Source organism: Argiope bruennichi, chromosome 7 (assembly GCF_947563725.1).
Source record: "Argiope bruennichi chromosome 7, qqArgBrue1.1, whole genome shotgun sequence".
Lineage (NCBI taxonomy): Eukaryota > Metazoa > Arthropoda > Arachnida > Araneae > Araneidae > Argiope > Argiope bruennichi.
This window is the reverse complement of record NC_079157.1, coordinates 108,043,895-108,071,231: the sequence shown is the minus strand read 5'-3', so window position 1 is coordinate 108,071,231 and position 27,337 is coordinate 108,043,895. Positions and strand designations below refer to the sequence as shown.

Sequence of the window (27,337 nt, the reverse complement as noted above, 5' to 3'; positions counted from 1 at the left end):
TTTCATTATTCCATAAATCCGTTTCATTTTCATTATTTATATAGATTCATTTGTATATTTTTTTATTATTCATCTTACTTCTTTTTTTACATATATGGATCCATTTCTTCATACAGATTGATTTCTTTTACTTGAGTGGTCAACCATAACATACAATTAGTGAGTTTAATTCATTACATTTAGGAAATAAGGAAAGAGAATACATGAAGACAAATACAATATTTTACAGTATGTAGAATCGCACTGCATTTTACAATATTTACTGTACAAATATAATACTTGTATATATTTTTAAAGCCCACTGACATTGCTGCTTGCTTTATTTCCGAAATTCGTTTTCCCTTTCTTCATACAAAATCTGAGAATTAAAATGACCTCAACCATGCTATCCCCCATCCCTCCCTCAGGTTCCTTTCAACTGGTCCCACAAATGAAAGAGAAACAATTATCGGTGGCAAGATCTCTCGGACGGAGAAGAAAACGTTCCTTTCATGCTGGAATGCGGATGAAACATTTTTTCACGCGCTCACTCCTCTGCCCCTGTGAAGTCGTTTTCGCCGCCACAATAGCACGAGAGCAGAAATGTCGCCGCACAGGGGTGAAATATGTGGTCATTTAATGGACTTCATGAGTCATTCCTGGCCCTTTTCTCCGCGTGTTCTCGGGAGATGCTGAAGCAAAGATTTATTTTGTTTGGCTAATTTTCGAACTATGTTTTAATTCGTTTAATAAGTGGCAGATAATTAAACTTACTTTAATTATTGCGTGAATGTAAAATTAACTGCATTTTTTCATAGAATGAGCTTTAATGTACCTAGAGTTTTGCCCTGAAATAGCTTTTCCGAAATTCACTAGATGTCACTGTAAATGTTTGTAATGAGAGAGGGCATAAAAGGAAATTTAAAGATGTTTGCACTCTTTTTTTTTTTCAATATGTCTTCCGAGTCGTTATATTAAATCGAAAATTATATTATTAAAGATAAAAAATTTTATTGTTGGTGGTGAAAATACCTCACTATTTTTGCAGAATAAATATTCAACGCTGAAAATCAAGCAAAGTGTAAGTTTTCTAAAATATCAGCATAAAATCTGGTAAAAAAGCTTGAAAGGTTTAGTTATAATCTAGCTGATTTCAAGAGAAATACTTTTGTTTCTTTTTGTCTAGGTTACGCCTTTGATGTTAAATTATCATTTCGCAAACATTATATATATATATATATATATATATATATATATATATATATAATTCTATGTTCCACATGCTCTTGAGAAAAATGTCTATAGCACTATCTATAACGACTCAAATGTTATTTTTTTCACCGCTATAATATAATTAAGATTGACACTTTAATTTTAAATTTAAGAATACAGATAAACAAAATCGCTGACTTTATTGATTCTTGTCTTCTAAAAAAAAGTATTTTTTCCTTTATGTAAATATCGTTTGAAAGATAAGTTCCTTAGTTTCTTTCGACACCCTCCCCCTTCCCATTGTGTTATTTCTTCTTGTCTTCATTGATTAGTAATTAATTTAACCTCCATGCATGTAACGATACAACAGAACAAGTAGAATTAAAACGATATAAAACGTAAATAAGATTTTCTACACATTATACAAGAAATAGGTGGAAAATATAATAAATTACCAGTGTGTGACAGTCCCATATGAAGGGATCTTCTGGTATATACTTGTATGGTCTATAATTATACATTAATATTATGTTTTCATTTAAATAAGTTGTCTTTTCTCCTCGCTTCTTTAAAAATAAGGTGATCTGTAAAAAGTGGGATCAAAACATCTAAAGAAAATCACGGCTTAAATTTTTTAACTTTTGGTCACTGTTAATTATCATAAAAAGTTTTAAAATTTAATAACGTCATGCATATAATTATAGATGATATAGTGCAAAGTTAGAATGCCTGTAGCAGTGCAAGTCAATATGGCTATTTGGATCGAGGAGTCTGTCATTTTAAAAATATATTGCTGCTAATATCTTTCGGTGAATTTATCCCAACCACCTGGATTATAGGAAATGACACTTTATTACATGAATATACAAGAGAACAAGAAGATGTAATAAAAACGCAATCAAGATGTGCACAAAACATGGCACTTGTAGAAATTAACAACTCAAGCAAATAGTAAATCGCTAAATAAATAACAGTAATAGCGTTTAGCGTCTATAGTTTGTCAACTCGCATTACGAATACAATTCTGGGGAAATATTAACTAGTTTTAGCCTTTATACTATTTCCTGACAGAGCATGACGTAACATGGAATTTTCCAAAAGAATCATCAGATCTCTGTTGTTAAGAAAGACAGGTCATTAATTCCTGCATTTTCCAAAACTTTCTTTCATGTCGACAAGATCACAAAATTTGGGAAGGTCGAAACCATCAGCACGGCATATATTTTGTCAATTTCTTTTTTCAACCATAAGACTATCATAACATGAGTGACATAATAAGTGGCATGTATAACAATTGAGCAGACGCTAAGCATTCAATGGATTTAACATGCAGCTGTCATTCATTTATAGTGAATCTTCTTTCAATCGAATCTTGAATCAACGTTGGGTAGTGACGAAAGCAGTAATTCTCAAGCGAAGACAAAGGAAATAAAAAAGATAGTTTTACATTTTAATAGCCCAAAATTTGTGATTAGCTGAATAGTATTTTAGCAAAATGTGGGCGTTTCTTATTTCCATTATGGAATAATAATGATGATGATGATAATATAATCATCGAATATTTTCGAAACATGAAAGAAAACAAATCAAGAGAACATAAAGAGATCTTTTGATTGGTAAAAAAAATAACAACTAACCGGAGACCAAATATGGACTACGAAAATTCCTGCTTAATCCGTATAATCATTATGCTGAAATGGAGAAAAAGTTGTTTTTCACCTTTTGTTGTATCGCTTAATTATGTTCGTTGCGCGAATTTTGATACTTAACGTTGCATTTGTTTATTCTGTGCTTCTCATCTTTGTTGATTAATTTTCTGCCTTCTTTCTTCGTTTACATTATTTTAATTCATTTCGTTGATTATATAAATATCACTATGGGAATGTAATCAAATAAGATTAGAAATGAAAAAAACAGGTTTTTAAAAATAATTTCAAAATGTGCTTGGCTCTGCAGTCCTAATGGACGAGCTGATACTTTTTAGGAGGCAAGATTCTGCTGCGAGCCTACTGTGGCCAGAAGATTCAGACATTTTACAGTTTTTCTCGATTTTAATACTGCTTATTAGGACTCCGTTTGATGTTGCCAACGACTCTTTAAAAACATATATTTAAGAACATTTTCCATAATCATTCTATAAATATATATAATCTTTTCAACTTCATATGCAGACGAAAAGAATTCAGAACTTTATCCAAATAAATTGCGAAACATCGCTGAAAAACTTGCAGATACAGATTATAACGAAAAATATTAAATCGAAATCAAAAAGAAAAGCCAAGCATTTTCAGTACTTTTACAATAAGAGGATTCCCTGCTAATGGGTGGCACTTGAACGGGCCGCAACGATGCCAGTGTGGCGGCACTGACAAAGGAAGGAATCCCCTTTTCAAACCGTATTTTTAATTCTTTTTTGGTTGTTGTGTTGGGCTTCAAAGGTGACAAAGGGGGAGGGCACGGTCTTTGTCGAAAGGTCTCTACAGAAATCGACACTCCGCATACAAAGAACACTTCGCACCAACTGTCACGAGGGCACGGGTAACAATTGCGATTGTCGCCCGGTACAATGAGTGCAGTGGAGGTAAGTAAATTTTACTTTTTTCTGATCGGTTCAGACGACCAATGTGAATAGTTTGTAAAATGAGTGTCAACGATTTAAAGAGAAGTCATGATTCACATTTTCTATGTCTAAAGAAAACAGAATTATTATGTTATTCTGAAAATAAGAATTATTATTTAGTTGTAGTATCGAATTCTGCGATTGTAATTTTGTAATATCTGGGAATTTCTACTAACAACAAAGGAAAATTTGTATCTCTCTCTGTGTGTTGGTGTTCTACAGGAAAAACAAATTGACAAAGATTTAATTATTTTTTTGGAAATTTTATAATTTTGACTCATTAAGAACTAAGCAGAAGTATGGTAGTATTTTTTATTAGAAAAAAAAGATATTAGAAGTAGAAGTATTTTTTAAAAAAAAATTTGGCCGATTAAAAAAATTAAAAATACGTTGTTTAATTTTCTACGATTGATTTTGTTATTGCACTGAAACTCAAACCGTTTTCATTGTTTCATCTCATATTTAAACGAATGATTTTCTCCCATTATTATAAGCAAAGTCGGAAAGATGCTTTTTAATATTTATGTAGTTTATAAAGAATAAAAAAGGGAAGTACAGCAAAAGTTAGAAGATGATATACTGCACAATCAAGCAGTATGATGTCATTGGATTTTGTTCTAAGATGGGTTTTATACGCAATAAAAAGAACAGATATATGATATTAAAATAAAACAATGTGCATCAGAATGCTATACTTAAATATACATTGTCGAGGAATTCGTGAATATTAAGCTAATAAGAGATTTAATTGAAAAATAACCAGTATTCCAGCAATCCAAACGGTTGCCCAAACTCTAGATTTTTGACTTATGCAGACTTCGTAAACGAGAAAGTAAAAAACAAACAAAAAAAATCACCCACGTTTATCTTTTAACGATTTTTATATAATTAACATAGAAAACTGTATCTAAGGAAGTTTTCAGTGCAATAATATAACAACACATTTTTTTTACTTTAAAACAATATAAAGAATATTATTAATTATTTAAAATACTTAATTGATGGCATCCAAATGAAACATCTGTTTTCTAATTGCGACTATTTAGCACTTTCTCTAAAAATTGATTTCACACACCATATTTATATTGTTGCATCATAAATTGTTTATTTTAAGTCTCAAATATGAAGTCATGATGCCGATTCAATCAAGATGGCAGTCTCAACTGTCTTTGGTGACTCTCGATAACATCTCTACTATCTTTGCATTGATTTATTTGAACTCGAAGTTTTGAGGTTTCTCAATTTTCCATTTTTCGAATATTCCTTATTTTATCACAAGATATAAATGCAAAATATAAGGACTGACTGAAAAAAAAAATCTGTTTCTTTTTCTTTTCCAAAACCAAACCTTATTAAGTGGCTTTCGTAACAGAAGTTAAAAGACAACAATGTTTTTCCTAAATTCCTGATTCCATAATTACTTTATAGCATTTTTTGAATTCATGTTCCAATATGGGTTTTATTTTTGGATTAATTTTCAAGAAATTACACTCTTTAAAAGATATGACTTTTATCAAAATGTTTTATCATTTTTAACACCAGCTTGGAATGTTTTGGAATTTTAATAATTTTATAAAGCTAATGCTAATCAACAGGCTAACGTTGACCTGTACATCAACTATATTTTTTGGTGAAATATAATCAAATATGGCTCATTTGGCAATAAACCATTCAATTCACCTAATAGAAGCTATCTATCTTGCAAGTTGATGGATTTGCAGGTTAGACATATTACATTATAACGTATCATGTTGAAAAAAAGTTAACATTTGACATTCTGATAAAGAGGTGACAAAAATCGCTCTTTTAGAAGTATATTCAAACTCAGATTACGAGAGGCAAATAACAACTGAGAAATTGACGCAAGATCTAAAGGGCTAGAAATATAGAGAAAATAAAGTCTACCTATTTTCAAGGATAAATATCTCCAAGATGTTACTCGATAATTTAAATGCATTCAATATCGTGAAGATGGTGTAACAAATGTTTTAGGCATTTTGAGCTAATAAGCTAATGAGAAATATATAAATCAAATCATCTACAATACGAAGTATAAAAATATATATTTGGTTAATTTTTAATGCACCGTTGCTAATTAATTGATAATTAGCTTAAAAGTTTTAGTGATAAAAAATCGCCATATGGACTGTGTTTTTAGGCTGTCTTTATTTTACTTTTTATTTTGTTTATTACTTTTATTATTAATGCATGTAAGTTTTCGATCGATGTGCTGCAAATTAAATGTTTTGACTACATATTTTTTCCGAATGATCCAGCAAAATTATTTTTCTTCTGCGTCACCGCTAATTAACTTAAATGACCAAGTATTAGAATGAGAATCCGTATATACGAAGTTAAATCTTGATTTATCAGTTTTATATTGTTCTCACCTATCATGTACCATCGGTATTTAGTTGCGCTTCCAAAGCACTGCCGCAATATAAGCCAACAAATGAAACCACAAATTGTTACAGCAAAACCGATAAATAATAATTCAGTATAAGTAAAAAAGAAAAAAAAAAGCAGTTGCAGAGTTTAAAATAAGCGAAATCACGGTTAAGAGAACACATTAAATTTTTTTAATAATTGAAATGTCAAGGTTTTTTCAGCTTCTTTTAATCTTAAAATCAAGGTTTCAAAGTCTTCTTTTAATCTTGCTATTCTTTGATAATGATATACTATTGCATTATTTAAACCTTGAAAATTTTAGGATATTTTCTACGCTTTTAGATAACAAAATGATATAGAAACCTCGAAAACCTTACTTTTGGCTTTTCGTTTCATAATATACGTATTTAATATGATGCACACACACAAAAAAAATATATATACTGTTACAAATCTGTATATTGCTACCCGACACGAATGATGTCAGCGTGGTAAAAACCGGTAAAACCGTTGCAAGATCTGTCCTGTGCATGCTGAGCTTGGCGATCATTTGGTGACGAATTTGGCGACTAAATGGATAATACCGGAAAGTTCGGGAAGTTTCACGATCCATCCAGTAAGAACCGAGATACACCCAAAAACGTTCTGATTGGTCTGGAAGATTCTTGCCCCGCCTCCCGGAACTATAAAAGATGGGCACTCTGAAGCTGCAGGGAAGAAGTTGTGTGGATCGTGAGAAGTTGTGTGTGAGAGGAGTCGGAGTCGCCGACAAGTAAAGAAACTGGGGGATTAGACAGCAAGCAAGCTGCTGAACTATAGCGATTAAATGCGTTACGTTATTATGATTGATCGACGGTATTTTGTTGTAGAAGAATTTTTGTAACAATACTCTGTTAAAGCAGATTTCCAGTGAAGTGAGCATATAATCAATCAAATAGAAATAGGAGAAAACTAAACAGAAAGAAAAAATGCACGCATTTTTTTTTTTAATTGTATGTGATACATGTACAGAGGAAAAGTACAATTAGTTTTTACAATAGTTCATGCTCCTATAATGGGAATTTATATAACGCGATTAAAAAATTCTGATGCAGTGCGATAAGAATTATGTTCAAGAATTACTATTTTTCCATATTTTTCTAATTCTAGTAATTTTTCTACTCTCGTATGCAAGTAGAAAGTATCGTAATCGTCAAAGAATTCAACATCAAGATTTTAACAAATTTTCGCTTTCATTTCCATGAATCCGAAAAACAAATTTTTTGAATTATGTCTATATATCGCCATGTCTTTGAAAGCGATCATTCAAAACCGCTAAGAGCTAAATGGATAAAATTTGGTTGATAGTTTTTACTTCCTATGTGTAGATTTTTTTTGTCAAATTTCAAATAAAATCTATTTAGAGAAAACTTGTCTGTTAGTTAGTAAGCAAAGGAAAGAAATAATGATTAAATCCAAAGAAATAGATGACCGTTTCAATATAGGAAGTGTAGATCTGTATCGTATTTTAAAGATATTCATGAATGGCTTGAATGTCTATTGGGCTGTATATTCGCATGCATGTAAACTTATAATTCAATAACACTGTGATTTAGAGAAATAAAATTTGGCAGGTGATCTTGTTACCATAATTGCATTTCTCTGTCGAATTCTGGTCTCAGTCTGTCGAAAAAAAGTCAAAATGCATTCTCGGCTTTCTCCGCTATACGGCTCTATCCATCTGACTCTCCGATCCGCCACGAAAGCACACGGATTTAAACCATAAAACTGAATGACCGGACCGCCGCAACAGCAACACTGGCGAGAACTGTGGGTGAGTCCTAAGGACAATCACCGGCCACGGTACAACCCTCTCCAAAGGAAGTATGTCCCGTCATCGATGGGAGGAGTCAGATCCCCCACTTATTTCTGTACCCTCCAGGGTGGCGAGATCCACCCACTATACCGGAAGCATCTCATCCCCATTTTGAGGTGCTCCCCGGGGGTTTTCCACTATACGGAAAAAACAAACAAACCCTACATAGTTCACATAAAAGATATTATATATATCTGAGCATTCCTGGCGTTTATGACTTTATTCAAGATTTACAATTTTTTACAGGAAGAGGAATAAAACTTTTATCAGAAAGTATGCGCGGAAATGTCGGGCAAACCATTCCTGTTGATATGCCTGAGAAAGGAGAAGTACTCGCTTTCCTGTTGTTTCTATGGATAAAACTGACTATTTAAAAACGGGCGACATTGGTGTTCTAAAAACATATTTTTAGCATATTTTCTAATAAAATTATACCCCCCTCCCATAAAATAATAGATCTTGGTAAAGACTGTGAATACACGAGGGCTCAATCATTTATTTTCGATGTCCCACCTGCAAGAGTTACATTACTTCGTACTATAATAAAGAAAACTAGTACTTGTAATTATTGGATTCTTGTCTAATAAATTGCAAGACATTGGCGAACAATTGCTATTAAATATTGAACTTTGGCTTGAATTTTGGCGTGGCTAACGGGAGATTTTTGGCAATTAATCGCAAGAGTGCCGTTAATATACAAGTAACACCAGAAAATCGATTATGTACCCCTACCAATTGAAACCAAAATTTGGCTTGGACCTACAGTTGTGATCATAATATCACAAACCTCATTACATTCATTTAAGTCATTGTGTTTTGGGTGACTGCGTTTACATGCCTATGGAAGTACTGAGTAACAGATAGTCAAACTTTTGATAGATTGCCTTGAAATGTTGTTACTCTTTAGATTCTAAAACTTTGAATCATTTTTTTTACCTAATTTGTAACATTTTAGAATCACGGAAACATACCCAAGTAAGAAGTGGCAGTCAAGCCTTCACTATTTGAATCTAAACTTGATGCCTATCTATAATTTAGGGGCTTAACTTGCTTACCAAATTTTAGCTATCTAGTTCTTTACTTTTTCTAGTTATTGTTGTATTCAACTTTATTTAGACAGCCTGGCAGATAAACTTCCTTAGTGCAGATTACAAAATGTGATAAAAATGTAAGTCCATATAGCAAATTTCATTCGTTTCCTCAAAATATTGTTGAGTTAGAGCAAAGTGTTTTCGATAGGAATATTGACCATAAATGTTTAACAGCAGTTGCTACAGTTACTATTAGACATTTCAATCGCAGCTTTTTTTGCAACGAAATGAAATAGTGCAACTGCTTGCAAATGCTGTTTATTTGGCACGGAACTCAACATATTTATAAATGTTATATATATATATATATATAATGACATTTTTAATCTAAATTAAATCCTAATTAATACTATTAAATCCTAATGCACTATTAAATTTTTCAAGCTCAGAGCGAATACTTATGCTATTCTTTTAAAGATACCTAAGATTTTCTTGCTTAAATCGACACGCAAATCACTATAAAAATCTCACAGTAAAATCACTGAACCGACACATTTCCATCTCTTTTGCTCTTGTATCGCTATGTAGACAGATTCATCTCTTATTGCTTTTTCTCTGTACATAATATGATGCCCGTAATAAAATAAATCGAAGTTAAAATTTAAAATTTTCTTCTTTCCTGCCACCCAGATGCAAAATTCTGATTTGTGTATATATATATATATATATATATATATATATATATATATATATATATATATATATATATATATATATATATATATATATATATAAGTCATACACAAATTTTTAAAGGTTGTTGTCAGATCTTCCAAATACAACGTTCCCTATTTATTTGCAGGCAAACAGTGTTACAAATTTTATCTATTAAAAATTGACAAAATCATATTAATGCACACAATATAATATGTACTAAACTTAAAATCTATCAAAATACAAGGAAACCGCGTACAAACTTCTGAGGATGATTGTCTCTGTTCGGACGAAAAAATTTTGCAATAGATCATCTGTCAACCGCTATAGGGAATTTATTGTCAATGAATAAAGTGTAAGAAACGGATTCACCAAATTTCGTTATTGCAAATATTGCACATTCAAAACAGTAATGTCTCGCCGAAATTTTCTCGTTTACTCTCTACTAAATGTGCTGTTTCACTCCTCCAAAATAATATTGTTGATTAGGCAAGGCCGGAAACGCTATGAGTTCTTAAATTTTTATTTCACTTGAAAGTTATGTGTTTCATAGTATAGTAAAGAAAGCCGGTATTTGTATATCAACTTCATATCATTAGTGTGCAATGGTTAAAAAAGATTTATCTTTGGCAGGAATCTAATGATTTTGCAGAAGAGTTTGCAGTCATTATCAGAAAATAGAATACATATTTTGGATGCATTTTTTTCAGACCGAATGAAACTAAAATTTGACAAAGAACTACAGCAATTACTAGATCACATACCACATTTCATTTATTTAATTCATTGCGTTTTTGAATTAATGCTTTTACATGCATGTAGAAATACAGACCGACAGACGTTCAACCCTTTGATAGATTTAGTTCAACATTTGATAAGAATCTGCATTTTAGAGTCTTAAGTTAATATGTAATTTATATAACTCTTGATTTTTAATAGTCGCTACTTATACTTCATTCACTTGAACGTGGACAACTGGAATTCCTCTGAATTGATTTCGTTGAACATTTTATACAAATCAATAAATTTTGTGTAAAGACAAAATACCAAATTTCATCCGTCTAGCTCAAATTTTTATGAGTTATTATTGAGTTTTAAAACTGAAAAGCTTAAATGTACCACTTCATGCACCCTCTATCAAAGTAACAGTATTTGTGGATTCTTTTTGCTGTTCAACGCGTTTCGAAACTGTTTTCACAATCTTTAATCCATCCTTACCTATGTATTTTATTCTTATTGAACTCACTAGACTTTTTCAATGAAGCTCGTCTTTAGTGTTTCTTTATAAACTGGACTGTGCCATTGTGAGTCAGTTCTCACTTTTCATCTGCGTACTTCATGAACATGTTATCATCAAGCTTTTTTCCATACATTCGCTTTAATAAAAAAGACGTACAGAAAAAGATTTATGAAACTCTGATTAACTGTTGTATAAATCATATCACTGACTCTCCGACCCGCCCGAAGGCACACGGATAAAGAATACTGAATGATCGGACCGTCGCAACAGCAACATTGGCAGGAACTGTAGTTGAGTCCCAAGGGCCATCACCGGCCACGGTACAACCTTCCCGAAGGAAGTACGTCCCGTCATCGATGGGCGGAGTTGATTGATGTATAAAACATTCACTAAAAATTAGTGAAAATTTAACAGTACCGTTCGCTATCACAGTTGTCTAATTGGCTTAGAATCTCCAGCAATACTAACAATACAACTATACATATGTTATAAGTGTCTTACAAGTTTCCAAAGGAACACTTATCTGATAACAGTGAAAACGCTTTTTTGAGTTAGGAATTTTAATTAATTCATTATTTATGCTGATTAAAACGAAAGGACAGAATAAGACTTTATCATGGACAATAATTAAAAGGGGAGGGGGTTCTTTGGAAACATCTAAATTTGGCGGCATTTTATAATCTATTAAGTTGGAATGAATGGGTTAGTGACAGACAATACATATTGAGCATAATTTTTAAAATAGTAAATGCAATCTTACAGGTATGCAAATATATTATAGACAATTAGAATAAGAATTAGTGAAAATAATGAAAAGAAACGCAAGCAATTTATTATGTAGCAATTTATTAAGTTATGCCTCATTGTTTACATTTGCTTTATCAAGCTTTACTAGTCAGGTTCATTAGTATAATAGAGCAGGCCTAGGAGTTCTTGACAAAAAGCAAAACCATTTATCATAGTTCAGAGTCGTCGATGTCTCTTCGTTTTTCTTTGTATTCGTTTATTTTTCACTGAATTTGCTCTTCTGGCTTACCTTTCTTCAGTACTCTCTGATTTTCCAAACTACCTCTTCACGAATAAGATGCTGTTTCTCTTTACAAGCACAAAGCAGAACCTTACTGCTTACTGTAAAACCAGCAAAATCAAAAAATTCCTAAAAATTCTTTAAATTAGTCTCTTTTTTTATTAAAATTTTTTTTCTGCAGTCCTTTTCTGTGGTATCTTGGAACAAATAATTGTATTTCATTTATTCTTTCAGTTTATATATTTTTTTTAATTTCCAAAATTAACTTTTCATGGTCAAGGGATATGTTCAAACTTATGAGGACAAGATGTTTGCAGAACTTTTAGAGTTTTTCCGAAACCAATACATTCCCATTTCTTTGGTTTAAATCTGACCACTTTATGGTGTTTTGGAACGGACCTAAAAGTTGTACCTTTCTTTGACACTTGGTGCCCTGCGTTCTCAAGGGGACCCTGACTGCGGGTTACCGCGATTTGGGGGCCCTCTGGGATTCTACACAAAGTGGGCTGAAAGGGAGGGACGCAGACGACGACATCAGTGGGTGTACAAGGTTGGTAAAGAGGGACTCGTCAAAAGATTGCGGCTCGAGTTACATATTTGCAAAAGAGGGTAGATTTTTTTGCATAGCTTCTGCAACCCTCCTCCCAAACAGCCTCTGCACTCCCCTGTGGGTTATCTTTCCTCGAAATGATAGGGGTCCCCCCTTCCTAGAATGGATGAGTATCGAATTTCATTAAGTCTTTTGGGGGGAGGGAGGAGGAAAACCGTCAGCTTTGTGGCTTGTAGTATTCTTGTGGTTGTCCGGAGAGATTTTGGGGGAGGGAGGTGAAAAATTTCTTTTTGATACGGTGAGGATCAGACTGCATTCACAAGTGTCAAAAGAAGTGTTCCAAAATAAACTGCCATTTCTTTTCACAGGGTTGGACGAGGAGGGGGTCAAGGGAGGGAATAGGGAAATTGCACTGGAACTAAGGAAACGTTATGTTGTAATGATACAGCATTTTGAAACGGCAAGATGAATTTTTTATACTTTATTTATTTAAATATGTAACCGGGATTCAGCATTTCGTTCAGACTTTGAGCAATTGTCATGGCAAGTAGGCTAGGATAGCTTCACAGTAAATAACATTTTGATACACATGGATCTGACGACAAGTATTATAAGGCATATTGTTTCATAAGATTTCTAAGTTCTACTTTCTGAAATTCAGTTTCTTTGAGAATGGGAATTTGGAAAATTAGTGCTAGGATTATTTTTTAAAGTAGAAGAAATATAGGAAAAAAAAAAAGTTAAACATGATCGCAATAGCATCTTGATTCTTACCTTAATACCTTAAGGTCCGCCATGTAGTTCGCAACTATGATAGCATTTTCAATAATTCACGAATGCCAATCTGATCTTGATAGGTCATGCTGAACTCATCTTCTTCATTTTTTTTGTACCAAATTATCTTGCTCATTTCAGCTCGTTAATTCCTTTGTTATGCAAATGGATTCAATAAAACTCTACTTAGATTTTTCAATCGAGAAAATACTATAGCATAAAAATCAAGCTGTGATCATAATGGTACTATTGTTGATTGTATTATGATCCATCATGATATTTATTGAATACTAAATATTTCCCAATGGTTCATGAATTTTTATTCTGATTTTGATAAATGATTTCGTACTCATCTTTCCCACGTTTAAATCCAAGTTGCATCATTTATTTCAGTTCATTAAATTGATATTGAATTTCTGTGAAAACTGTGCAGTCTTTTTTATCGAGGAAATTAAGATTGATACCAAGTATGACCATAACACTATCAAGATTGCTCGTTATTTGGTCTATCACTGCAGTCACCAAATATGGAATATTTCCTGATTCTTCATGAATTTCGAATGTGATATCCATAAGTGATTTTGAACTCTTCTTTCCCAGCTTATGTCCTAGGTTCCTAGGTTGTTGTTCTTGAATGTTAAATTAAAATTCATTTGCTTCAAGGGAGATCAACACTCAAACACTTTCGTGATAGCATCGTGATTGCTAGATTTCTGGCTCCTAAAACAATCAACAAATTTGATATTTTCGTATCTAGTTCACAAATGCGCAATAATGCCTTGGTATGTGATTTTTGTACTCATCTCTGTTTCCAGGACATCTCATTCATTTCGGCGTCTCAGAAGTTAAATGTTCTTTGATGTAACATGCCTAAATCCTTTTTGCGACAAAGGCGGAAGGGAATTTTTGGATGAATAATACATCTGGGTCAAGTCTCAGTCTGCCTCCTGAATGCACTCGCTGACAGGTTTACGTCCGCGTGAAAAATGAACTGCTCGAAGGGAAACATCTTGTTGAGCTGAACGAGCAACTAGATGATCTAGGCATTCTTCTGGATCCTCAAATGTGCCACGCCTGAGAATCTCTTTAAAGGAACAGTGTTTTATTTCGAAATTTTAATAATTCTTGGTAGTTTATTGCCTAGACGCTGTGGCTGCCATCTTTTGAAACTTGAAAAGGTTGAGCCGATTTATCGCTCACAATAATTTAACGATTCTTTGAGAATCATGAATGTACATTGAAACTTGGCTAATATGATTCTGTAGGGAACACAATACACATTTAATTTATTCGAAAATAAGCATAAGCAAGAATTGAGCGCAGCAAGAGAAAATAACATGTTTTGAATTAAAGATGGCAGTAAGATATATTTTCAATTTTTAATAGTTTTAATAAATACTATGCCATTTATGAATAAGAAGAAAGATACTGAACAAACAGAGAGGTATATATATTTAAATAAGTCGCCTCAGGTAACCAACTGGTTCACTTTGTTATATGGATTTCAGATAATTGTTTTTTTTTATGACGCCATGTTCATGATTCTACTGAACTATCAGCAATGAAAACCCTGTTATTTTAGTTATCTTAATTAAGTATTGATTACCATGTACGTGAACTTTCCCAATGAAGAGAATCCAATAACATTATGGCGCTATTAAAAACGTAAATATCCGGTTTACTTATCTTCTAAATTTTCCAATATTGTAAGTTCACTTTTCTTATTTGTATTGTAATTTATTCAGATAGTAAATAAAATCCTTTTTTTTAGATTTCAACAACAGAAGAAAGTATGCGATTAAGTAAGTATTTGATGAAATAATGAAAACTGTCTTGAATTTCAGTGTAATAATCTATAGTTGAAAATCAGGCAAAAGAAATATTTTTAAAAAATTCCCAAAATTTGGCTGTAGGCGGTTTAAGGTCACATTTTCTACTTCGTTACTGGTTGTCTGCCTCGCAACGCTGAAACAGATAACAGTGTTACTCTTTTTTTTTTTTTTTTTTTTAACACAGCTGTTAAGGTATTCCGTCCGAAGGTAAGGTATTTTCGAAACGTACTGGCGTGGGAAAAAACAAGCTTTGTTGAAACCATGGCAACGGAGAAGGAGAAGGAGAAAGAGTGAAGAGAGGGAAAACGAGTGTCCTTGAAACGCCTACAGAAATTATACAGACTATAGTATCATGAGAAAGACAATATTTTAGTTATAGCGAAAAAATGCTGAAATTCAGCTTAATTTTCAATTAATTTAAAATTCTAATTAAAATTTCAAAAAAAAAAATCGAAACAAGTTGTAGCTTTCTATCCTTCAATTTATTTTAAATAAAAGTTATTTGTAAGAAAGGCAAGGTAAATAAATTTTTTGCACGAATATTTAAAAAAAAATAGTTTACAAATGCAAATAGATTGTTATAAGAACTCTCTTTTCCTGAATAAATATTTGATTACAAGCGAAATAAAGAAAAATTATTTTGTAACCTCTTTTAAGCCAGAATTGTTTCATGAATAGTAACACTAAAGTTAAATTTATACTATACAAAGATGAGTATTTGGTTGCATTTTATATAATTCCAGAGCTTTTTTCCGATCTTCACGAAATTTGATGTATGTAATCTTCAAAACAAGAAAAGAGCCACTATTAAGTTTTAAAAGTTTGAAAGTTAATTAAAATGTAATTATAAAATTAAGCTTTTTTTTTATGTTTTACAGCTACATTTTTCGAATCATTATATCACAAAAATATTTTTTGAGCTATCCCCCAAAAAAATTTTTAGTGATTCCAATTTAATTTCAGTTAACTTTTATGTTTACTTTTAATAATTTCTAAATTTTTGATACATAATCTATAACAATATTTCTATTCTTATTATGGACTTTAAACTAATTTAATTTTTACATCAAACCGTCAATTGTGTTATTTTGCCTATGTTAAATTAAGATGGGGAATAAGTTGTTTTCGGTAAACATTAACTGTGAAGTGAGTTTTTTCACTTTACGCCATAATATATACACTATTTCATTTACACGGACAGTAATTTATATTAGAGTAATTCCATTAAACATATTTTTTATATGTTAATAAATGAATTTAAAAAATATAATTTAATAATTTTTAATACATTTTAATAATAAAACTTATTAAATAAATTTAATAATTTTTTTAATAAATTCATTTAATTCTATTAATTACTAAAATTACGAATTTTAATTACTAAATTAACTAAAATTACGAATCTACAGGCTGATTGCAAACGGCGGCTTTCGACAAATAAAATGAAGCACAGAGAAAAAGAAAATCCTCTAGGCAACTGGAAGGCAAAAGCAGAATTCTTTACATCTAAGTAAATATCTGGAAACATAAATTGTTGATGTTGGAAACAGTCAAAATTAAGACCTTAAAATCACTTTTCAGCCCCTAACTTCTAAGATATTGCAGTCATCAAAAACTTTAAATACAAAAGTTGTTCGTCTTAATGAGGCGCTAATTTGGTTAACTAGATTTATTTGTTATCTTCAATATTAAGAAAGTTATAGTGAAATCAAAATTTCAACCCCCTCTCACCGTTTCCACCCCCTTTGAGCTATACGGACCATTTACGAGCTCGTCCGAGATTTTTACATTTCTAACAACATAGTCCAAGCCATTTAAAACCTAAATAAATTACTCTAGTTATCCTGTTCGCAAGATAACATGGGCAAAGCGTTATATGCATATATACTATATTTATAGTATATATACTTATATTTATATATATATTTATAAACTTTTGAATGAAGGATGGTTTTTAGTTCTAGAAACCATGATCGGTAAAGAATTGAAGAGATTTCCCGAAGTTTTATCATGCGAACCATTGCAATATGTAGTCTTCCTATAGAAATTTACCTAATACTTTAAGTTGATAGAAAGAAAAATAAATATCGATTTGGGATTTTTCTTATGATTAGAGATGAGCAGGAAGTGTTGAGCCATATGTATATTCAATTATCCTATTTTTAAATCTTAGAGTTGTAAACTGTATTATCTACAGAACTTATTACTGTGCATAAAAATTATATAGCATCCACAGGGCCGTATTAAGCCTTTTAGGTAATGCAAATCTCAGAGACCTCCTTTTCAAACCTTCTACACCAGATTTGTTTTATTAATCTTAATCAATTATTTATAAAACTAAATTTATGTAGAAAATTCTGATAATGCGACAAAGCAATTAACAATGGAACCCTTTCGAGAAAATCAATCTAAGTTTTTCTCATTTTAAAGGAATTCAGAATTCTAATTTTAAAAAATTAAACAAAATAATAAAAAAGTTTGAGCGCAATTTAAATACTAATTATTTATAGAATGAGATGGTTTTTTTAAAAAAAAATATACTGCAATATATTTGAAACAATTTAATGTAAAATCGTAAAATATAATTAAATAGCAATATTAGAATAACATTTTATTCTTTAATCGGTACTAACTTTGAATTTGGATCAGTTCATTTACATGGCTCATGTAAATTAAATTAAAGCGTAAAGTTACTATAATCAGAAAATATCACAAAAGATTATGTAAAATTTCCGGGACCTTTAATGCATTGGGCCCCTAGGCTGTTGCTTATTTTGCAATTTGATAATCTTGTCCTAGATTCATAAGTATCTCAAAGTGTTTCTCGACTGTCAGTTATAGTAGTGGCTGGTGGAGCGCAGATTTTAGTTATTCGCTAATTCTACCTAATCAAGCATTTTTAAATTACTTTGGTTTCGAATTTTAGTAAGAGAGGAGAGGAAAATAGGTGGCATGTGTCATCCTTTTCATGTGACAGAGATTCACAGTTACGAGGAAAGTCCATTCCCAAATAACACGTGTGTAACTTAAAAGAATAAAAATCAGTATGGATATGGCCTGTTTTTAAACGTTTTCGTATCGTCAAATATTAGGAGAGATTAAATGAACTTAAAATCTTCAAAAATATGTATTTGTGAAGAAATAGAGATGGTCTCGGTTACAGCTAAACGACAAAATGAAACCAATAGAGTAATTGGGCATGCCAGAATAATAAATATGCCAGTATTCAAATCCACATTCTTCTTCAAATATCTTAGAGCTCACTAATTTTTTTTGGGGGTGGGGGTGGGGTGGAGCAGGGTACTGAGTCTATTTTCAGGAGATGGATGATTTAGAAACGACTTTGCTGAATACTTAATATTAAGATAATGCTAAATATGACTTTGTCGATCAACCTTCCTCACATCGTTCTGAAATTAAAAATTTTTACTGACATAACTATTTAACAACAATCCAAAGACACGTTTATCACCAACAGATCACATATTAGACTCCAAATTCAAACCAATATAATCAAAATTTAACAACTTTTAATACAGTAAATAATGTTTTAATGAAATCAAACGTCATCACGTAAGTTAAATTGCTACTGAAATTCGACGAGTAGCGTTACCATTCAAAAGGTCGAAACATAAAATTTTTGTCGCATGAGTTTCAAAAGCTCACAATGGTGTTGGATCAAATTTGTAGATGGCTTGACCATCCAGGTGTGTAACGATAGTTCAAATGCGCGACATCTGTTAGCAAAAGTTCAAGTGTAGTTTTAACACTTTCATCGCGAGAGACGAGATAACTCGTCTTCCAGGAATATTCGCTATGCGAGAGGGATGAGATAACTCGTCCTCTACTCAAGTTTTTCTATATTATTGCAACGCATCTTTTATATATGGTTCGAAGACGTTGAAGAGACATGTTATATTTTTAAATTAATTTTAATATCCATTTCGTGAAAGCCTAATTATTTACAAGCAGGGTCGCGGACAAGGCACAAAAGTGGAAGTAAAGAAGAAGGGCAAAAAACAAAAAAGGGCGAAACAAATGATCAATACTCTTTTATAACATAGGATTTCCAGCCACGTGCCGATAGAATACATATGTTGACCTTTCACAAGGGCAACGGAAGTATCACTTTCATTTGATACGTAGTACTGATGGCGCATTAGTTTTACAGAGGAATTAATTAAACCGAAAGTGTAATTGGATCCCGAAATAAGAGAATATTTTTAGAATGAAGTTACTATGGGCTAAATTAAGATAAAACCTTGGAAATTAATTACATTGAAATTAAAGTTTCAAATATATATATATATATATATATATATATATATATATATATATATATATATATATATATATATATATATATATATATATATATATATATATATATATATATCTTAGCATAGAGGGTGAGTCAAAGGCGCGCCATTGCCATGGTGAAAGTGTTAAAATATAATCATTATAGCCAAAATCTAATTTTTTTTATAAAAGGAATCTTTTAATAAAATCAAATATAATCACATTACTTAAACTAATGTCATAATTTGGTTAAAAGTTAAGCGGTTTAAGCATACAAAACATCTATGCCGCCTATTCGAACTACTCTTAATTTACAACCAAAATCACTTCAGTCCTCATATTCACTGAGCTTCGAATCAATCAGAATCCTTTGGTATTTTCAGTTAAACACGAATGGTTAGAATTAAATCATTCATTCCAAATTCTCATTCATATGAACCATCCATATGGAGGCATCTCGTTCCCTAATAATCTTTTACGAAAAAGGAATGAATGCACTTAGCTATTCATTATGAAGACCTTTCACCTGGATTCGGCATCATTTCATTGGATGAATCTCTTTGTCCTTGGCTTCCTTTACGAGGGCGCTAATAGACATCTTTCTAGCGGGAAAGCAGGTAGTCCATAAATCGTACCGTGAAGCTCCATCTGGTGGCCATTACGGGAGTCATAACTTATCGATGCGGGTGACAAATCACCGGTGAATTTTATCGGTGCGACGGATCGGTGACGGAGTTTTCCACCCTTTTAGCCCGAGGACAACCCTTGCCTCGGCACAAGAAATGAACTCGATAGCGATTATATGGGCTCATTTTCGTGAAATATGGCCTTGCTACCGATGCGGGGTTCGCGCTCGCCCTATGAAACGGAGAAAGGAACCAAGGACTGTTATTTGGCAGTCTCCTGAATGGCTGCAATGAGTTTTATTGAATTTAAATATGAGATTTTACTGGATCAATCAGGTATGGCAACACATAGCTCCCTAAGCGGTGCGATAAACGAATTACAATGCTCGAACGAATGCGAAGTAAAAGTCAATATACATTTCGCTTTCTTGCAATAACTGGTTTTATGAATTATAAGTATCTATATAACTAAAAGTATTATTTTCTTTGGAATGAATCAACATTTATAGAAAGTTTTGGTAGGTAAGTTATCCTATTGATGTAAAAAAAGGCCTTTAATCTTTTTTCAATTCAATAATGTAAATTAATACTTACTACAATTGTTAAATACTTGTAAGCAATTAAAAACTTGACTCAAATATATATAAAAAAGAAATTATTCAGGTCGAAGAACACTGCTTTCGATCTGGCATTTTTTTTATTAGTTAAATGTTTAAATATTTGACCAGTGGCAGCTTTTTATATCGGGAATTATCAGAGTTGCAAGAATTATTCTTCATCCATTTGTATCTTTTGTTCAAGGAGAAAAATGGTTTTGTATCTTAGAGTAGTAGATATTTAGCCATCCATGATATAGCCCAGGGGACATTTTGACAGAATTTTATGTCATTGGATTCAAAGCAATTAATCGTGAAATCTATTGTTCAAGAAAGCGACTGTTACATTTTGTTACTCCGAATTTCTTGCATTTCATTCTCAAATGTTGAAATATGTTCAAATGTTTTCCATTTTAGCGGAATCAAATTGATCGTAATTTACAAAAAGGAAAGCGAACTTCAAGATAACCATGTTTATTCTACAGAAATGTAAATTATTGAATCTTACTGTCACATATTCTGGACAGTCTGTCTAAAAATGTACCCTAAGATATAATTAGCTTATTACAACAGAAATAATAATGAAATCTAAGCATGCTTATTAAAGTAAAAATGTTGTCTTCGCTACATTAAAATGAAAAACATTTTAAGCATATAATTTTAAAAAAGTAGATTGTATTGATTGAGTGTGAGATTATGATATTCTTATTAATGAGAAGCAATTTTTCCTCAAAAATGGGAACATAACAAAACATTTCATGTTTTTGCCATTTGATTGTTATTGCAAACATTAGGATTCCTTTCCCTTCTAGTAAAGTCATAGGAATTCTGAAAAATAAATAACTTATAAGTTAACTATCTGAAAATAAAAATTTTTAAAGATAGAAAATAAAAGGAAATCAAGAATATGAAACTTCCTAATCCTTTCAACGAACTCTTTCCACAGATCGTATATACCAATAAGGCTACAATTTTAAACTCTAAAAAATTATAAATTTACCTCTTGAGAAATATCGAAGAATCAGCTCTTTCAAATGCGAAAGTTGTATTTTAAAGAAGTATTAAAATCAACTTTTATAATAATTTTTCGATTTATTTCTTTGTATAATATATTGCTTACATATCCTTAACCGATAAGCTTTTATGTCTTCAACTAATTTCACTTTGCAAACAGATTGTTATTGGCTTAAATCGTTTTAATGAATGTTGGAAACTTTTTCTGTAGAAATAATATTGCATTTCGCCACATAAATACCAGTTTAAAACAATCAATCGGAAGATGTTAAACTATTTCCTTTTATTCATCTTCCATTTGTACATTTGTAGTGCTATCTAGTGCTATTATATTAAACTATTTCAACTTAAATTTGTATTTAAATGTGTTTATGTACTTAGCATTGAAGAAATCCAGAGACGTTTTGGATTAATAAATTGGATTTCAGTCGTGAAATCAATTTGATCTAAAATCATGCAACATCATTTCTTTTGATGTTGTATTTGCTTTTTAACTCATATATTTGATATTCTTTGGCGAAGTTTGGAAAACTAATTTTCGCCAGAAAGCAATTTTTATCGTAGTCTGAAAATTAATAAATATTATATATTAACTCATGTGAGCGTGCCAGACTATTGCCTCTTTGATTTTTGTAATTTTTAAAAAAAGATTTTCAACCATTGCTATAGGTGGCGCATAATACAATTGTTTCGAAAATTGCTTTATATTTTTGCTTATGGAATAGCAATGCAAATATAAGTAAATGCAAAGAAAATTATCAGAAATATATTTTCTTTGGATAATAAAAATAAAGAAAAGGTAAATAAATGGACAATTATAAGTGTATGTAAAATCCACTTTGGTTACGAATGCGAAAATATAAATCAAAATGTTTAGTAATTAAATATCCAATCATAGATTAAACAAGTCTTTCATTTGAAACAGAATATCTTGTTGCCGTACTTCAACCAAGACTGGAATCATATAAACAATTTTGATGCAAAAAATATCCACCACGAGTTGCTGCAATTTTTAGTTAATACATTGAATAAAAAGCTACCTTTTCGATGAATATCTCAAAATTCTGATCGCGATAAACATTTCAACCAATTAAATCTTTCGTCAAATTTCACGAATGTAACTCAATGTACTGTTGATTCATTGTGTTAGCATGGTTGGATAAATAACTATCTATCGATGGATATAATTCAAAACTGGAAGCAGATACACAATTTTGGAGTAAAAATTCTCAGACAAATTTAGGGCCGCTGTAACCTGGTGGTAAGGTCTCGGCTTCGGAACCGTAGGTTTCAGGTTCGTGATCCGATTCCACGGAAGAACCGTCGTGTAAGGGGGTCTGTTGCACGTTAAATCCGTCATGACCAAACGTCCTCCCGATGGTGTGGTGTGGAGAGGTGGGTGTCAGCTCAGGTGTCGTCCTCGTGTTTGACAGCGGTTCAAAATTGCGAGGTCCGTCCCAAAATAGCCCTAGTGTTGCTTCAAACGGGAAGCTAATATAACCAAACCAAACCAAATCTCAGACAAATTTGATGCGTTAAGATCATTCTGACTATTAGCAATCTATTACTATTGTTAATTGATACCTATAACATTCTAACTATCAGAGAAATCACTTTAATTCTATCAAAATTTCATTTTACGAAATTTCTCAGAATAGGAGAAAGATGAAGTGGGCATTTTTGATGTATTTAGGACCGAGAACTTTCTTATAAAATAAAAAATGGTGGAGTTGGCACAGTTGTTGTGATTGAGAATTCTATCAAGATCCCCTCTCCCCCCCTAGCCCAAAAAATGTGTTTTAAAGCCGTGTTTTTAAAATTTTCTTTCAATGGTGATTCGACTATTAATCATACATCTGAAGGCGATGAATTTTCACAAGAAATAAAAATTGAAATCGGATAATTTAAAATTTAAAAAACTATATCGAAAAAATGCATCTTAATTTAAAAATTAGTCCCTATAAGTCAAATTTTGGATTACCAAGTATACATTTGGTTATATCACTTTGAATTATTGAGATTTTACTGTAACTTTAAATATACGTAGATTGTGATAGAAAAAGTAAAACATTTACTATCTCTTACAAGCAACTATTTGCCTGTTAATAATCTTGGCTTAATTTAAGCACTTTTAAACTGAAGTAGCATCTCCTTTGTGCCAAAAGTCTTTGGATCCTTTGTGGGGAACCGCGACCTGCAGATCAGTTGTGTAACGCAAATAGGTTTTGCACCCGATAACCATCGGTATTTCCTGTGGAGGGACGCCCCATTTCCGACTGTCAGCCCCGTAGATGGGAAAAACAAAGCGCTACGGAGGGGAAATTAAAATGACACTCTCTCTTTTAGTTTAAACGCCCCAAGAAAACATAGGATATTATTGCTAGAGCTGCTTTAGGGGATTTTCGAATTGTCAGAAGGAATAGAATTTTATTGTTTATGACCTCAGTTATTAGATACGAAGGTATAATTTCAAATCTTTCTTTTAAGTTGTTGCATATGTAAAAAGTATGACCTTCATTGTTTATGAAATGCTTTAGATAAGATTAACATTTTGACTCTTCTTAGATAACGCATCCTGTTGGGTTACGATATATTAATCTTTACCTTCATATCAATAAAAATCATTGAGTATTTAGTTAATGTCCATGTCTTCTCCTAAACAAATGATTCGAATTAAAGCAAGCTTTGTATACTTATATTTTTAAACAAGAGAAAGGACATTATAATTTTTTCAAAATGCAAAAACTAATTAAACATTCAATTAATTAGATATTAACCGAAATTTTGTCGTTTTTCAATAATAACATCGGAACCAATTTATTCCACAAAAGATATATCGATTTCATTCAAATTTTTAAGTTTTCAAGTCATACCAATTTCATTTTCATGCAAGTGCACTACAATTTTTATAAATGTTTCGACATTTAATTATTGAATACATGTAGTGAATTATAAAATGCTTATGCGCTCCGTTGAGGGACAACGATGAGCATTTGAAGCTCATTTATTTTTTAATATTTCTATCGCATTAATTTTTTTTTGCATAATTCATTTTTTTAAATTAAGAACATTAAAAAGATAAGTTTAAAAGTAGACAATTAACAATTTATATTAAGGAGCAGCTCCTGATTTGGTTTATTTTCATATGTTTTTTTAATACTGAAAAAATGGCATTTTTTCGTGATGTAAAACGTTCATTAAACCTTTATTTTACTTCGATGTTTGTAAATAGAATTCTTACATGATAAATATTAACAACTGAAAAAGAAAAGTAGCTATCGGTGAATTTAAAAAATCATTTGATTCATATTCTCATTTTATTTAAGAATTTCAGGCGATAAATGTTTTTTGGCAATATAATATTTTATGCAGAAGTAGTTTTTGTCTTGAAAATATTAGACATGAAGATATATATCCGAGAAATGCCTTATATATAATTAGCCTGTACGAAAATGAAGCGTATTTAAAGTGCTTATGCGTGCCCAAGTAATTTTTTTCTTTTAAATAATTACTTTGGCTTTTTAATAGATTTAAGCAATTGAAATTCGAAACAAATTGTACTGGAGAGATTTAAAAAGTTTCTCAGAAAATAAATTAACGATTTTTTTTTAAAAAAAACACTTTCTGATATACAGACTAAATACAGCAAGAATCTTCTTTTTAAACAATAATTCTGAATTTTGATAAATTCAGGCACTTTATAACTGAGATATTGAGTTCGAAATAATCACTTTTAGAATTATTTCTGCGTTCGTATCCATTCATTGAATGTGAATAATTCCTGAAAAGCGTAATTTGTTAAGTGGTAGAAATTTAATATACGGTTATTACTCTAAATTTATAGTTCTGAGGGAAAATTTGAACGAAAACCGTCAACAAGAATAATCACATATGCGGTATCCTAACTACTTTATGGAATGTCTTTTACCATTCGAAAACTGGATGGTTATAATGTTTTGCTAGACGCATTCACTGGCTAAAAGTATTTGGTAACTAAAATAAATCTTTGTGATTTCAATAAGTATATCTTTTTTATTCCACTGAATAAAAACATTTGTAGAGACTCCAGTATAGTGTTAAAAACTAAAGAGGTTTTAAAAAAAATGTTGCTTTATATTCGACTTTTGAAATTATGAATAGCAAACTTAAAGAATTCGTAAAGTCAAATTTCGATATTTGTTATGTATACTTCAAAAATACATACTCACGACATTTGGTTGCTAGTAAAGAAGAAAATTTAAAAATAAATTGCGATTAAATCTGCCAAATATTGTAATAAATAAAACATTTTATTCTATGATTCAATACTTCATTTACTTTCATTATTGTATGGTTTTGATTTAGAAAGTTTTAGGTTGTGAATGGAATAATAAAAAATTCTTTTAGTATGTTTTATATCTTGTATCTTAATTTCTTTCATTTAAGAAAGCATGAACTATACTCATCTTTTTAAAATTAAATTAACATATTTTCTAACTTTTGAAAAATAAATTCATCTTCCCCTCGGACAAAAAAAAAAAAAAATCTCTAGTGTTTCATATAATTTGAAAAACCAACGAAGTTACAGCGTTGCATATAAATATCAGATCCTCAGGTCTCAAAAATATTTTAATTTATTTTAAAGTTTTAACATTTAAAAAAATTGTATTTCAGACGCTATAAGCGACCAATTCCTGATGAACATCGCAATCGCCGCAGCAGAAGTAAATGTGATGTCAGAATTTGTTGTTCACGTTGCATGTGTGGTTTTCAACTAGTGCTTTACTTTTCAGTGCTTAAAGATGAACACAGGAGGTATGTTTGCACAATTTTTATTATTTCAGGAGTTGGTTAGAAATTATTCAGAAAGAATTATTATGAATTGCTTTTTTGTGAATTTTTCATGAAAATAATTTACATTTGAATACTTTTTGTACACAATGCATTTGTTGAATACGGGCTGTATAGTGAGGTTTATGGAATACCACAATTTGTCTTAGCTTTCCATAATCTGAATCAAGATTTTAAGAGTCTGTGTTTTTTGTTCAATGATATGACTGACACGAGCATTCTTTATTTCTTGAACCAAATGGTAGTCAGAAATAATTCTCCATTTTCATAATTGAATGATTATTAATGAAATCTTCATATCGGATATTCTTTTCCAAATGAGAAATACTTGGAGTCTTCTGTTAAAGAAAAATTATTAAAAGAAAGAATTCTAAATAAAGATGTATATTAAAAGAAAAATCTTGGAGTGAGAAAAGGTTTCAAAGAAGATTCAATCTATTGAATCTTCCAATTTATACCGTTTCGTCATCTCCTATAAAGTCGGCATTAATTCAATTGATAATGATGATGATACAATAAACAATATAAAATTGATAGCAAATAGCGGAATATTTGTTCTAATTCCAAATTTTACGGTGATATAGAGTAGATGTACTATATATAGTTCTATGTGTGGGCTAATGCGATAGTACGCATAGCCTGCATAGGATATATATTTGGGATTGTTAAAAGATGAGTTTATTGGAAAATTTGTATACATATATCATTTATTTAATGATATCATTCTCATTTCTCGACATTTATTCGGCT

The 27,337-nt window shown here is 31.1% G+C and overlaps 1 long non-coding RNA gene across 1 annotated transcript in view; it reads left to right on the top strand.

Annotated features, from left to right (window-relative positions):
- The first annotated feature begins 20,578 nt into the window (after positions 1-20,578).
- LOC129974842 (uncharacterized) overlaps positions 20,579-27,337 on the top strand; it is an 87,403-nt gene continuing 80,644 nt past the window's right edge. The window contains exons 1-2 of the long non-coding RNA XR_008784974.1: positions 20,579-20,665; positions 26,411-26,551. This is a non-coding gene — a long non-coding RNA (uncharacterized LOC129974842). The remainder of the gene's footprint in view (positions 20,666-26,410; positions 26,552-27,337) is intronic.